At 42.0% G+C, this 15,519-nt stretch overlaps 1 long non-coding RNA gene across 2 annotated transcripts in view; it reads right to left on the reverse strand.

Annotated features, from left to right (window-relative positions):
• Nucleotides 1–4,849: 4,849 nt before the first annotated feature.
• The window catches only part of LOC115098635, a 45,433-nt gene continuing 34,763 nt past the window's right edge, over nt 4,850–15,519 (reverse strand). Inside the window, exons 1-3 of one of the 2 annotated variants that reach the window (XR_003858583.1) lie at nt 14,348–14,503; nt 6,541–7,062; nt 4,850–5,236 (exon numbers count right to left, since the gene is read on the reverse strand). This is a non-coding gene — a long non-coding RNA (uncharacterized LOC115098635). Of the gene's footprint in view, nt 5,237–6,540; nt 7,063–14,347; nt 14,504–15,519 lie in introns of those variants that run through there. The other variant, XR_003858586.1, reaches the window with a different exon arrangement.

Raw genomic sequence — 15,519 nt, forward strand, 5'->3', positions numbered from 1 at the left:
GTGATTTTGATGTTTAGAACACTTTACACTATTTTTCCTGGCACTGAAGTCAGGCTAACCGGTCTGTAGTTTCCCGGATTGCCCCTGGAGCCCTTTTTAAATATTGGAGTTACAATAGCCACCCTCTTATTCTTCAGTTACAATGGATGATTTTAATGATAGGTTACAAATTTTTACTAATAGGTCTGAAATTTCATTTTTTAGTTCCTTCAGAACTCTGGGGTGTATACCATCCGGTCCAGGTGATTTACTACTCTTCAGTTTGTCAATCAGGCCTACCACATCTTCTAGGTTCACCGTGATTTGATTCAGTCCATCTGAATCATTACCCATGAAAACCTTCTCCATTACGGGTACCTCCCCAACATCCTCTTCAGTAAAGACTGAAGCAAAGAAATCATTTAATCTTTCCGCGATGGCCTTATCTTCTCTAAGTGCCCCTTTAACCCCTCGATCATCTAACGGTCCAACTGACTCCCTCACAGGCTTTCTGCTTTCTGTCGTGGGCGCTATTAGTTTCGAGGGAGTTGGACGCACGTTTTCGATGCGCTATTACCCCATACTGAATAAGGGGTAAAGCTAGCGCGTCGAAAAAAAAACGTCCAAACCTGGGCTAACAGTGCACTCCACCGGAGCGCACTGTACTGAATCAGCCTGTATATGTGTGCACTACTAGCACAGGAACACTTACAAAACTTCCTTTCAATTTAGAAAACATTTGCACTTAGCAAAATGTTTTAGTAACTGACCATAAGAAACAAGCAACTTGGTCAATTGAGCAAATTTTTGTTTTGAAAACAGATCACAATACCTTTCCTAGCATATGGAAAAGGTATACAGAGTAATATACCTGACCACTAGAGGGAGGCACTGTACTATCATCAGGATTGTTGCATCTGAAGACCATACTTTATGCAGGGGTGGCCAACTCTGGTCCTCGAGAGCCATAAATAGGACAGGTTTTTAGGATATCGAAATAAATATGCATGAGATTGATTTGCATACAAAGGAGGCAGTGTATATATTCATTAGGGATATCCTGAAATCCTGGCCTGTGGCTCTCGAGGACCTGAGTTGGCCACCCCATAAGGGCTAAATTCCCATTCAACCATACTGTCGCATTGACTCTAGGTCACACTGGCTTTAACTGAAGATCCTCAGAGTAACTGAGAGGAAGAGAGGAGGAAATCATCTGGTGTCGCACTGGACTTTCAGGGATGGCTATTATCATTGGAGTCAAAAAGAACCAATGACAGAATGATGGAAACCAATGATGGAAAAAAAATGCAATTGTACTACTGTGTTAAAAGACAAATGCATGAACCTTTTTGGCGCATGCTTCTTCAGCTTCCCAAGTCCTACTCCTCACCATTTAGAATAATTAATCCTTTGCTTATCTCCTTATCTGCAAGCATTTGCTAGCAAATATTTACAAAGCTTCCTTGACAAATTCAAGACCAGACTCTTTAACAGATACTTAAAATCATACCTAGATCTAAATATATAATAGATAATTTATCCCAGGCATGCCATGGTACTGTCATTCTTTAACAGAGGAGTTATTAAGAAAAAGCGACTATAAAGGAGATTTACTCTCCAGGAAAAAAGAAAAGGCAACTCAGCACTAATGAAAACTTCATTGATTTCAACATTTTAGCTTCTATGGAGACTGAATTGATTAACTAGGAGGACAAAGTAATTTTGTCCTTGCACATTGTTATAGCTTGGTCCCTAGTGGGCTTAGGTAATTGAGATGTGGTGGTCAATGGTTTTATCTGCACATACTATTGAACAAGACACTCAGTACTATAAGAATATAATGTAGCTTATTCCTGATCACTTTGAAGGGATTTGTATTAGTTCTTGTGCTCAGTAGATATCTAGGAAATAAAAATAGGCTAAATAGAGTTTTACTCATGAAAGGTTGTCAAATATATATTGGTCTCAAAATGTCTCAGAGCTAGTTCTAAACTGTATTCTTTTATAAATGAGAACACTTTCTAGTGTCCAAAAACATCTTTTATGCATGTTATATATACACTAACTGTGAGCAAAACTAATTGTGGTGGCAGATTCCAGTCACATTTTGATTAACTCACCTACATATACTCATAAACTTTTTTAATATACACAAAGAATAGAACACTACAACAGTTAATTGAATCAGTTCATATGAGAAGACAGACATTCCAAAAACTGTAGGCAGGAATCATGAATGTATCTTTCTATTACATCACAGAATTCAATCAAATTCAAATCTAATGTCAAATATTTTATGGAGAAAATTACATCAAATGCAATAGCTTTTTTCCGCTTTGACTCTTATTGTATTTTATATTTGTTTATATTTATAGCTTGCACGGATTTGTAATTTGTTGAATTATTTACTGTTAGCCGTTTTTAGCAGTATTTTCTTTTTTACTGGAATGGTGAGGTACGAATCTAAAAGATAGATTTTTGACACTGAATATTGTGCAATGCAATGTACTTCCATTTCGTTTAAAAAAAGATGTACAAGTCACCTTATCTCAGCTTTGTTACACAAACACAAGGCATGTTTTTAAAGGTTCAAATAAATATTCTACTGTAAGAATTTTAAGTTATATGCAATGCAGAAGGTAGAGTATAGACAATGTTTTGTGATATCTAAGCCTTCATTTCAGTGCTCCATTTATAGTTCAAAGGCCACTTAGTTGTTGGAATATTTAGAAAGTACTTTGGTTGAGTTTGCCCTGAAGCGTGCTATGGTATTCCTTCTACATCACTTCAAAAAAAATATATATTTACATCTCAATACTAGTACAAGTCTAAGGCTACCGTCCAAAGGTCACTAAAGATTGATATCACAATTTACTCTGGGCAAACTAAGCACTTCCTAAGTCTTTCTTCACGTGCCAACTGAATTATCACTGTTTAGTGCAGAGAAACCCACTGCAATAGCAACAGTCAGGAAATACTTTCTGTGGTCTGAATAAGCCACCTTTGCAAAAGATATATCATCGCACTGAATACTGCGTCCATGACTTACTGATTTATGCTGCAGTTCAGAACTTCCCTCTACATCTGTTTCACAGTGTGCAGAGATCAGCTTCCAGGAATTTCCCTGGCCCAATGGAAATTAAGTGTTATGTCTCCATCGGCCTGGATCAGACCCAGTCTTTCCCACCCTGTCTGCAGTGAGCCCAAAATGTCTTACAGTGCTGATTAAAGCTCACATGCCTCCAGGTAAGTAGGAAGTATTTTTCTGCCCACTAGTCGGAGAATAGAATGAAAAAGAAGAAAGCAAAAATAAAATGAATCAGAGATGATCAAAAGCAGAAAAAATAAACTTCAACTAACTGACGGGACAGAACTGCAGTGAGTCAGTTTTGCTTTCTTAGGAAGTAATTCTCCAGGAGGTACCTGGAGATTGCATGTGTAAAATGAGCATATACGCATGCGTATGTTATTTTCTAAGCCTCAAGAGTACACACGTACTTGCAGTATCGCACAGAAATGTGAACGGGAAAAAAAGGGACGGTTTACAGGAGTTCCAGGGTGAGGTTCAGAAGTACGCACCAAGTTGCTACTTTGTAAGCGACACAGGGGCGGATTTTCAGAGCCCTGCTCGCCTAAATCCGCCCAAAACCGGGCGGATTTAGGCGAGCAGGGCCCTGCGCGCCGGTATGCCTACATTCAAAGAGGCCTACCGGCGCGCGCAGACCCCGGGACTCGCGTAAGTCCCGGGGTTTTCGGAGGGGGGCGTGTCGGGGGCGGGCCCGGTCGTTGTGGCGTTTCGGGGGCGTGTCGGCAGCGTTTTGGGGGTGGGTACGGGGGCGTGGCTACGGCCCGGGGCAGTCCGGGGGCGTGGCCGCACCCTCCGTACCCGCCCCCAGGTCGCGGCCCGGCGCGCAGGAGGCCCGCTCGCGCGCGGGGATTTACTTCTCCCTCAGGGAGGCGTAAATCCCCGGAGAAAGGTAAGGGGGGGTGTAGACAGGGCCGGGCGGGTGGGTTAGGTAGAGGAAGGGAGGGGAAGGTGAGGGGAGGGCGTTAGAGGGTTCCCTTCAAGGCCGCTCCGATTTCGGAGCGGCCTTGGAGGGAACGGGGGTAGGCTGCGCGGCTCGGCGCGTGCCGGATATACAAAATCGATAGCCTTGCGCGCGCCGATCCAGGTTTTTAGCAGATACGCACGGCTCCGCACGTATCTACTAAAATCCAGCGTACTTTTGTTTGCGCCTGGAGCGCAAACAAAAGTAGGCCTATTCGCGGAGTCTGAAAATCCTACATTGTTGCTGAGGTTCAGTCTACAATACAGAAAAAAAAATGTAAAAAAAGCATTGTACCTCCAAAAACTGAAATAAAAGCGTGACTAGAGTCAAGGAATAATAAAAAGTAAAAATTTCAAGGGAGATGAAAAATGTCCCTCAAGGCAAATTTCAGTTCAGCGCTTCTTCCATTAGATCAGTCCTTAATGTTCTTAATAATAAAAATATAGGAAAGATTCCAATTATTTGAATCGCTATAATTTCCCCACCTTTCCCCCTACCATAAGGAACTCTTTATGCACTAAACACCAGTGGGAAATTTCACTTTCCTTTTGTCTTCGAACAGCTGTTCCTTACTATTTGACTTGCTTTGCTGCTGTTATATAATTACCATAAAAAAATGTTGAAATATAAAAAGCATTCAGGTGCTGTTGCACATATGCTAGTACCATATGATTTTTAGGCAAAATGTGGCAAGTTACATAAAATGACATTAAAGTTATTTAGATAATTAAGAATGTGCCAGTGTTTTGATTTTAAGCTCGAACAAGGCACATTTTCAGTCTGGGTCCAATTAAAAAAAAAAATACTCACAATTTTGAGGAAACTGGAAAAATGCCTTTATCAAAACAAATTTACAAGCATGCAATATCTGGAGAGAAGTACCTTTTATATGCAGACATTTTGGAATAGATTTACTGTACTTCATCATTAAAATGATCTACTAATCAAATTTATCTTTAATAATTTATGCTCAGATTTGTTGTTTGTAAAGGGTAATAATCCATCATTTTTTTTAAAAATTCAAAACCCTTTGCTTTCCTTTCAGTCGTTATTATCTGTGATTTGCCAAGTCCCAGAAAGTAATTTGCATTGCCTGTAATTGTGCATTACTGTAGATTGTACATTAGAGTTGCCTTATTATCTCTCAAACTCTGTCTCGCTCTCTTTCTTCAGTCAGCACAACCAAAACAACTTTTGGCAGAATCTTTCTGAAAAGGAAAAAGAAAACAACAGTGTTTAACTAGATTGTTCCAGTGCATATTTGTGCCTCTGTAGAGCCTACTGTCAGTTGTTTCTGGCAGGTATTTTTGTCTGCATGCTTTGTCTGTGGCTTAAGCATTATAAAACGCATGAAAGCATGCATGAAAGTTTGACACAGACTGAATTGTAATTCACTTTTGCACCGAGCCTGCGTCAAATAGCAGGAAAGATTCCTTTTCCACCCGTTTAGCTTTCTTTTTTATTTTTCTCTTTGTTCAGTACAACCTAATCTGCCTTCCTGAACCCTTCTATTAGGTAAATTTGAAGGGAAAATTGTCTTATCGCTTTTAAATGTATTGAGCGAACTTGGCTAAGAGAGCTGAGGCATAAATCTTTTTGAAGTTCCAAGGGCCAAAATATTTTGCCGCAGTTGCTAGGTTATGAAAGGTAAGGGTTGGTCCAGTGACTCAGAGAGAGGAGATAGGGGGTTTTAGTTCCTGGTTTTACTCCCATTGCATTCAGGGACTTGTAGTTCCTGGCTGATGTAGTCCCATTGCATGCACGGATTCGTATTGCATTGCTAGGTTCTGTTCATGTATGAAATGGGAATGAAATCCATGCATGTATGAAATGGGAATAAAAAAAAAAACAGGGTTGGCTCAGCTTGTTCTTGTTGACATAGAGCCATGTGGCAATTTAGTCTGTGTTTAGATGTGACAATATTTGTAATTGTCCTGGTAACTGCAGCATTTATGAAAATGAAAGGCTGGTGCTGTGCCGGTTGTTTCGCTTGCCAGACAGCAGTTTTCACAGGCTCTTCGTTTTGTGGCCAGTCACCACGGTTACCAAGTCATTCTGTCATCTAGCCAGAATTAATCCTGCTTGCACCCCATTTTGTTTATCGATTTGCAATGTGCCTTGTCTCAGAAAAATGGGAAACTCAAGTTCATAGATGCAAAATGGGAGAACCAAGACTGGTTTACCCTAGCCAGAGGGCATGGATCCACTTGGCCGCCCTGGTGTTTGAACGTAAATGAATGACTCTGCCCTACTTTTGATGTGTAATTAAAATAAAAAAATGCAATACAGTCGAGTCCTCATCTAATTTTACCGCAGTTTGAAATGCATTCCTTTGGAGCTTCAAATGTGTACGAGTTAATATGTCTGAAACTGCAATGGAATGCGTTTCATGCTCATTTGTGGGAAAGGTTAAATGAGCTCTGTATGCCATTGTGTCAAACAGAAATTAATATTAACTGTTCACAGTTAGTAAGGCCCAAGCCATTTAAAAACAAGAAAATGCAAATCTCACTTTCAAGAAGTTATATGGAGATACCAAACCAGTGAAAGGGACTCCAGAGGAGTTCAGCGTTATTGCAGCAGAGCCTGAAGAATTATTTCACACTGCAGTATTTCATTTTCTAGTCTGGAGGGCACGAGGGCTCCACCTGCGTCTTCATAAATCAAGATATAACGTTACGGGTCCCTGTCGTGCTGCTCATCTTGTGGAATCTACCAGAAAGGAGAGTTATCCATCTTCGTTCATCTTTTAGCTGTCACCAGATTTTTCTGGTTTGGGGCATAAAATGATTTACCTTCCGTTATCTAATTTTGATGGAAGATTGCAAGCTGCCTGCAGCTGTGCTCCTTCCTCTTTTGTGAGGAATCGGTTAACGCTGGGATCTCTTTGGTCAGTCCCTTCAGACGGCAGGGTCTGGCCAGCACGTGTCTGCTTTTTGCAGTGATCCCATTCATTTCCTCACGGCTGAGATCAGACTCCTTTTGTGAGGGGGAGGAGCCACATCTGCCTGTCTCCAGACCTTCAGAACCACTCCTGGATTTAAAAAAAAAAAAAAAAAAAAAGCACGGAAAAGGTCAGACCGTGGGGCTGCCAGGACTGCCCTGCATTCCATTACTACCCTCCGATGCGTCCCTGTAACTGATTTCATTTTGCTAGTTCTCCATGAACACGGTATTCCAAAACTTTGCTTGAGGTTTATCTCATGTCCATTCCTTTTTGTGGCAGTTTTCTAAGCCCCTGCTCTAAGCCCTTCCTCAGAGAACCAGAGCACACTGAAAAGCAATTTCATTTTCTCCTCTTCAACCTCTTGATCCCCCCCATTTAACCTTGGGTACAATCCCACTTTTGCACTTCCTCCTGTCACTAATTTATTGAAAAAAAATCATGTCCCCTGTTTTACTGGGTTTGCCATGTTTTATTACATTTGTGCCTTTGCTCCCCTGTCTGCTTTCCCAGCTTCTCTTAGATTTCCAGATATTGTTGCCTCTCTTTCTCTTTCTGAAGTCTCTTGTAGTTCACGAATGCTAACCTTTTTTTCCCCTTAGCTTTTCAGCTGTTTCTTTAGAAAACCACAGTGGCCTCTCTTTTTTTTTTCTTTTTACCTTGATTGACTTTTCTAACAAAACTATTGGTTATCCTGCTCTATCTCCTTTTGGTTTTGCCCACAGTTGTTCTACTTTCCTGAGCTTATCCCATCCATTTAATGCTTCCTGGAGATTCTCCCCCCATCTTAAGGAAGGTTTTCTGAAGTCCCCATTGCCTTGTGCTCTAATACCTCTAATATTGCACTCCCCCTTTACATCTTGCGTGGCTCTAGATATAGCAGGAAAAAACCTTACATTCTAATACAAGAATTGCTTTTCTTTTTGCCATGAGTTTTCAAAACCAGTCTCTATCCAATTGTAACCCAAACTGAACAAAGGGGTAAATTTGAAATTATTTAAGGAAAACAAGCCCTCAGTATGTGTGGAATGATTCAAAATCCCTTCTCCTGTTTAGTGACATCTTCTTTCAAAGTGAACTGGAGTTTCTTGAAGCCTCATATTTTGGAGAGCACTATGGTATACGTGGATCCCCACCCCAGTGTTCCTGTCCTGCAAGGGTGGGACAATAAAATAGGGATGAGGAATAGCCTAGTGGTTAGAGCAGTGGGCTATGAACCACAAGACCGGCGTTTGAGTCCCACTGTCATCCCTTGTGACCTTGGGCAAGTCACTTTACTCTCCATTGCCTCAGGTACAAAACTCAGATTGTAAGCCCTCTGGGGATAGGGAAAGTACCTACAGTACCTGAATATAAATATGTGATATCTCAGATTAAATGTTGGTATATAAAAAAATAATAAATACATAAAATTGTTAACTCTTTGGGACAGGGACCCTGGCTAGCTCTTCTATGTGACTCTTACCCCAGGGTGTGGATTCTTTTCTTGGGCGTGAAGATTTACTTTCAAGGCCAGTGCAAGAGTGACTGAAGCCCCTCTGGTGTTGTCCCTAGGAGAGGGGTAAATTCTCTTCACTATGTGCCCAAATAAATGCACTGGGTTAGTGTCCAAACGTAAAGTCATTACTGTTACTACTGTTGCAAATGGTACAGTAAATATGTTTCCAGCACCACAGTCTTGCTCCCTTTGGTTACAGTTTTTACCTCTGTGCAGGTCACATGGTAGGAGCACAAGATGGTGCCGATGGCCATGTGACAGGGGCTGACCAATGGCACCGGTAGCCCCTGTGACAAAGGCTATCGGCGCCATGATGAAACTAGCACCGAGGGTGTGAGTGAGTTCCCGGACCCCACCGCTGGACCACCAGGGAGTTTTGGTAAGTCTTGGGGGTGTCAGGAGGGTGGGGGGTTGTAGTTAATTTAGTAGTAACGTATTTACAGATCGACAACTTATTGAATTCTCCATACTTCCGCATGAAATGGAATTGACCCCCCACAAATACGTATCACGTACGCAACGAAAACTTTTTGCCTGCACATCCCTAGAAAATGCACATCAATAAATTAATTAATACAGGCTATGCCAAGCTGCGTATATTACATTGGTTAAAACCTCTTATTAACCTGTGAGGACTTCCGTACTGTATTGCAAACTCAAATCTTATCCAACCTAGACTACTTTAACTCCTTATTACCCGGTCTCACCGCAAGCAGCCTAAAACCATTACAATTATTCCAAAACGCACCAGCAAGACTTCTTTTAGGAACTAGGAAATTTGATCACATTACACCCTTGTTGATTTCTCTGTACTGGCTGCCAGTATAATCCCAAATCTATTTTAAAGTACAAACATTAATATTCAAAATCATTCAATCAAGTAACACCAGTATGATTAGCGTGACATTACAGACATACACACCTTCCCACAATACGGAGCACACATCTGTCACAAGTAAGAGATCGTATGTTTTTCACTGCGGGTCCAAAACTTTGGAATTCTCTACCCAAGATGTTACATTTGATAACAGACACAAAAAGATTTAAAAGCGAGCTAAAAAAATGGCTATTCAAAAATGCCTATAACCTAACTTAAAATCATCAGAATGCAGAGAACTATTTATTTATATTTATTTATTTATTTGTGGCTTTTATATACCGAACTTCGTAAAGAAACATCAGATCGGTTTACAATAGAACTTCAAAAATCAGCAACAAGAGCTTTACATAGAACTTATAAGAGAACAGTGAATAAAACTACAAAAATTAGAAACGAGGCTTATTATAGAAACTTAGCTAGTAGTTATTGGTAAATATAGATAAAAATAGATAACATTGGGAGGAATGTTTGAGTGCGGAAGCAGGAGGGAAAGATTGGGGGGAGGGGGGTAAAGAAGAATTGCCCAAAAGGCAAGGATCTATTTACAACATATACATTTGTGTGGTTATATAAATCATGACATAATAGTTAAGTTTACAAGATAAATGCGATTGTGAGAGATAGACATCATATGCGAGACCAAGTAATTAGAACTGAAGGATCTGTCGGAGGTGGGGACATGGGAAGGTGGTGCATTGAGGGAGGAGGGAGGGGACTAAGGGAGGGGAAGGAGGATGAACTACAATAAGAAAGACAAGAGAAATGCAATTAAAGCACGAGGAATACATTTAACGAGGGAATGTAAGAACCTCAACACAACATACTGTCTACAATGTGAAATCTGGTATATTATTAAATGTTCTGTTCTCCACGCCCTATGCCCTAGATCTTTAGTTAATATGTAGCAGGAACATTCATTTGATGTCTGTTAATGAATACTACCTCTGTAATCTATCCTTATGTGTTGATCCTAGCTGTGAATGTTACTTTTGTACACCGTTGTGATCTTTACATGGAACGGTAGTATATAAAATGTCTAAATAATTAAATAAATACCTCCCTCACTCTGTGTAAATCGCATTCCCTTACAATACTTGACGCTTGGTCTTACCCTGGCCATTTGTTGCTTTGCACGGCCCTTGCACTACTCCTCATGCTTTTGACACCATTCTTCCTCCAACTCAGTCCTCGAGTTACACCTTGGGAATTTGTTGGCTACTTTTCTTGTTGCATTGCTCTGTTACTATGATTTCAGTTTTTAATAATCCCCAGCACCACTGCTGCTGCCACTGATCCAAACCAGTCTTGGTACCTTAGTATGTTTCCTCTGCTCTGCTCTGGCTGTCTACCAACTTCCTTTCAAATCTCCTTCCCCAGTGGCACTTGAATTGTCTCCTGGCCATCCATTGCTTTGCATGCATGCTGTACCACCCTTGGGCTTTTGATACCATTCTTCCTCCTCCTGCATCAGAACTTGAGTCAAACACAGATTAATGTCCTCCATGCCCAAGGACATAAATTTATTCCCTTCCATCTTATCCTGGAATTTTTCATCATGTTCAACCTTCATAGTCCGTATGTGCACCTAAAATCCCATCAGCATACTTTAAAGTACACCAGACTGCAAAGGATCATAAAGGCCTACCACACTTACAAAATTTAGAAAATCCCTTATACAATTAATGATAATTTTGGTAACCTTCCTCACTCTTTTTTTTCTTTTCTTGTCTTTATCAGTCCCACCATGCCCTTCTAAGAGATGAAATATGTCTATGGACTTCCAAAGTCTATAAGAGAAAAAAAATCATAAGAGAAACTCCTTTCTAATGCTTTGATAAAGTTACTACTGCAGGAGCTTTCCTTTCCTGTGGCTCTAATGCTGGACACCACTCCCCTTTGGGGAAACTAGATGAAAACCTGGAATTAGATGAGCCTCTATCACCCCCAGATGATGAGGATGACCAACTACTCTGCCTCCACTTTCTACCATCTTAAGTCATTTAGCACCTATAGCCACTGACTCACCCTGTCCCTCATCTCTCTCTTTCACCATCCCACCACCTGCATCATACTCACTCCATTCAGTGACTACAGCCTCTCTTGCAATCATTTTCTGTACAGCAACTACCGCTGCTGACCTCTCTTTCTGGTAGTTGGACCAGACTTCTGTATGCTCAACATTCTAGGAGCTCTGCACTGTGACTATTGAAGCCGGCCTTTGTATTGGCAGCCCCCTCCATTTCTTTTGCTGTGAAGGCCATGCCATCTTTTCATCACAAACCGTTACCCCTTCTCTGGAGCTTAAAAAAGAAAAAACATGAAAAGTCCACCTAATCCTTTCCATATACAGTCCATGAAGAGGGAAACTCGCTTATGCATCTTCTCATCTCTCTCTTAATGGAAATCCCCATCCCCTCAAGCCTGGAAACCCCATGTCTGGGGATAACTTGCCCACTGACCAGGAAGAATGTCCCCCTCCCCCTCCCCTCCATGACTACCAATGAATGGGTTCATGAGCCACCCAGATCCCATGCCCCACCCCAATGCTTCTAGAACTGTTGCCCCACTAGGAACTCCAGTCCGCCATGACAATTCTCAACCATTGTGAAAAATGCAGCTGCTCCTACTTGAGCCACAACCTGTGCCTACTGCTAAGAGAGATGCTCCAATATTGGCCCAAACCCTAACTATTCCCCTTCCCATGTATTGCTCATCCCCCAAAGCCCCATCACCTTCACTTGAGGTTCTTAATTGCCAAAAGCACTATCCAAGGCAAGAGGATAAGCAGTGATTACCTCCCCCTGCAATCCTGAAGAAATCAGCTGGTCTCGGGACATTTGCTCTGACTGCATTTGCCCCTTGCTGGCACATAAGCTCAGGCCCTGTGACTAACCCAGTATCTCCAGCTCCCTGCCAATCACAACCAGGTTCATATACCTCCCCCCCTCCCATACACACACACACACACACACACAATGACAGGGTCGTTTCCCTATATCCCCATGAGCATCCCCTTTGCAGTTGGTCAGGTGAAAGCATCAAAGAGAACAGATCAGCCTGCCCACTTGCTTTCTGATACCCTGCCCCATCACAGCACCTTTCCAAACATGCAAACTCTTCCAAGTAGTATTCACCTCAGATTTCTTCTCTCCCCTGAATCAAAGCCCTCAGGTTTCTCCTACCAGCCCCATAGCAACCTATCACCACTTCAACCACAGGTTGGCATCCCCTACCCTCAAAAGCATCAAGTCATCAGCATTACCTACTCCAGTGTTTATAACAGCTAGTCTGCCCTTGACCTACTGTATACTAAGGTCATGGCATACCTTTGTCTTTTTTAGATATCTGGCTATGCACCGCACTGACGTTCGTACCGTCCTTCAACGCCTCCGTGAGAATCACTTATTCGCAAAATTGGATGTTTGTTTGAGAAATCCAGTCTGCCTTTCCTTGAATACATCATTTTGCAACAAGGATTTTCTATGCATTCCGCCAAGCTCAGAGGAATCCAAGAATGGCCACAGTCCTTGGGTCTTAAGGCACTACAACGATTCTTAGGATTCTCAAATTACTATCGTCATTTCATTCCACATTATTCAACCTTGGCAGTCCCTCTGACTGCATTGACTTGCAAGGGCCAAGATACTCGAAATTGGACTCCGGAAGCTATGACAGCCTTTCGTCGCCTCAAAGAAGCTTTCTTAGCTGGTTCCTGTCTCCATCACCCAGACTCAAATCACCCCTTCCTGGTTGAGGTGGATGCCTCCGCAATTGGGGCTGGGGCGGTCTTGAGCCAGACCACCACTTCTGGATCCATAGTCCCATGTTCATTCTACTCTCTCAAGTTCTCATCTGCAGAACAAAATTATAGTGTCAGAGATCGCGAGTTGCTCGCCATTAAACTGGCCCTTGAAGAATGATGCCCGTGGTTAGAGGGCACTCAACACAAGTTTGTTGTATTCACTGATCACAAGAATTTGCAACATTTGAGCCATGCTCAATGTCTCAATGCCCGCCAGGCCCGATGGGTATTATTCTTCTCCAGGTTCAATTTTGAACTTCGATACTGTCCAGCTGGGAAAAACCTCTGGGCAGATGCCCTATCATGCTCTTTTGAGCCAGAAGATACTCCGGAAGAATCTGGTCACATAATAGATCCAGCCTATATCTGCTTGTCTGCAACTCATCCAGTCCCTATTGGGAAGACTGTTGTGCCTCGACGACTCCGAGAAAGAGTCCTCCGGTGGGCACATGATTCGAAGTTTGCTGGTCACCCAGGACGAGAACAAACCCTGGCACTGCTCCAGCGGTTCTTCTGGTGGCCCACTGTGGTCTCTGACGCTAAGTCGTACGTCGAATCCTGTAACACTGGTGCTCAACAAAAACTCCCGATCGGTCGACCCTGGCTGCAACCACTTCCGGCTCCCGAGGAACCATGGACCCACCTGTTTATGGATTTCATCGTGGATTTGCCACCATCTAAGGGCCATACCATTATATGGGTAACAATAGATCGGTTCTCAAAGATGGCCTTTTTTCTCCCTCTATTGGGCCGCCTACCGGCTGCTCCTGAGTTGGCATATCTGTTCTTTCACCATATCTTCAGATTGCATGGCCTACCCAAGGACATTGTCTCTGACAGAGGTCCACAATTTGTTGCCAGATATTGGCGTGCCCTTTGTCGGAAATTTGGCATTAACATCAGTCTGACAACAGCCTACCACCCTCAAGCCAATGGACAAGCTGAGGGTATGAATCGCTCTTTAAAGGCTTTTCTCTGCGCCTACATAAATGATTGCCAATACAATTGGTCCGAAATCCTTCCTTGGGCGGCATTTTCCCACAACTCCCATATCGCTACTGCTACAGGTACATCACCATTTTCTATCGTCTATGGAAAGCAACCGCAACCACCATTGCCCACACCGTTCTCAGTACCTTCCCCTGCTGTGCAGGCTACTGCTGATGCCCTCAAGGCATTATGGGAACAGACGAACCTTCGCTTACGCCAAGCCGCTTCCCAGGCCAAGAGATCTGCTGACAGTCACCGACGCTTGGCTCCTGAATTCCTTCCTGGCCAGAAAGTCTGCTTGAGCATTCGATATATCTGGCTCAAGGTACCCTCTCAAAGGTTTGCACCAAGGTATATTGGACCTTTCTCGATCACTCTGTATGTGCAGTATATAAAAGTCTGGAAATAAATAAATAAAAGTCTGGAAAGTCTGGAAATAAAATCTGGAGGCCATTTGCTGTAAATAATATAAACAGACTAAAGGTCTACCAAACTGGTGCAGGAGCTGCATCAAAGGTTCAATGAGATGAGACTTAAGGATCTAATATGTCCATCCCAGAAGAAAAAGGAGAAGAGGAAATATTAGAGAGAAGTTTAAATATAAAGCAAAAGAAGCAAACATTTTACATTTTACAATGAGGTCATTGTTCAAGGTTCAAAGGGGTTAAACTATGAAGTACTAGACATTTCTTCACATAAAGGGTAGTGGATACATAAAATAGCCTTACAGAGGAAGTGGTGGAGGCATAAACTGTAACTAATTCAAGGAAGAAAGGGATAAGCACCGAGTGCACTCAACCTGTGGAACTTGGCCCCTCTAGAGGTTAGTTAGGAGTCAAATTACCTGGTCTTTAGAGAAAAAAAGAAAAAAATGGCTTATTTTTCGATAAATGGTTTGGGGGAGAAAAGGGCTGGAGGCAGCAGTTAGATGAGTGAGGAGAGTTGTGGTTTGATGGGGTGTTTTGTTTAAGTAAGTTGATGGTGGGGGGTGGTGGTTAGAAACATTCGTTATTGAATTTAAATTGTTTTTTTGTTTTTATCTTAATGTATGTTTGATGATATTGTTATACACCATAACAGGCAGGTCTTATATTGGGGAATGTGATCTGTAACTAATAAATTAAATGAACATACGATTATACATAAACTATGATTGGTTATTGAACATACGATTATTCATAAACTATGAATGGTTGTTCAAACAAGCATTTCCAGACCCTATTTGAATCACATATTAACGACAACCACAATCAGACATTCTTAGAATACTGTAAATAATGGCTCTTTCTGTTAAGTTCCTTTAGACTTTCCTCCACCCAGTTTTAGTATCCTGTTTTATTGTAACTTCAGAGTTTTTCATTTCACTTGTTACAGTTT

This window comes from Rhinatrema bivittatum, chromosome 1, assembly GCF_901001135.1.
Source record: "Rhinatrema bivittatum chromosome 1, aRhiBiv1.1, whole genome shotgun sequence".
In the NCBI taxonomy this organism is placed as follows: Eukaryota; Metazoa; Chordata; class Amphibia; order Gymnophiona; family Rhinatrematidae; genus Rhinatrema; species Rhinatrema bivittatum.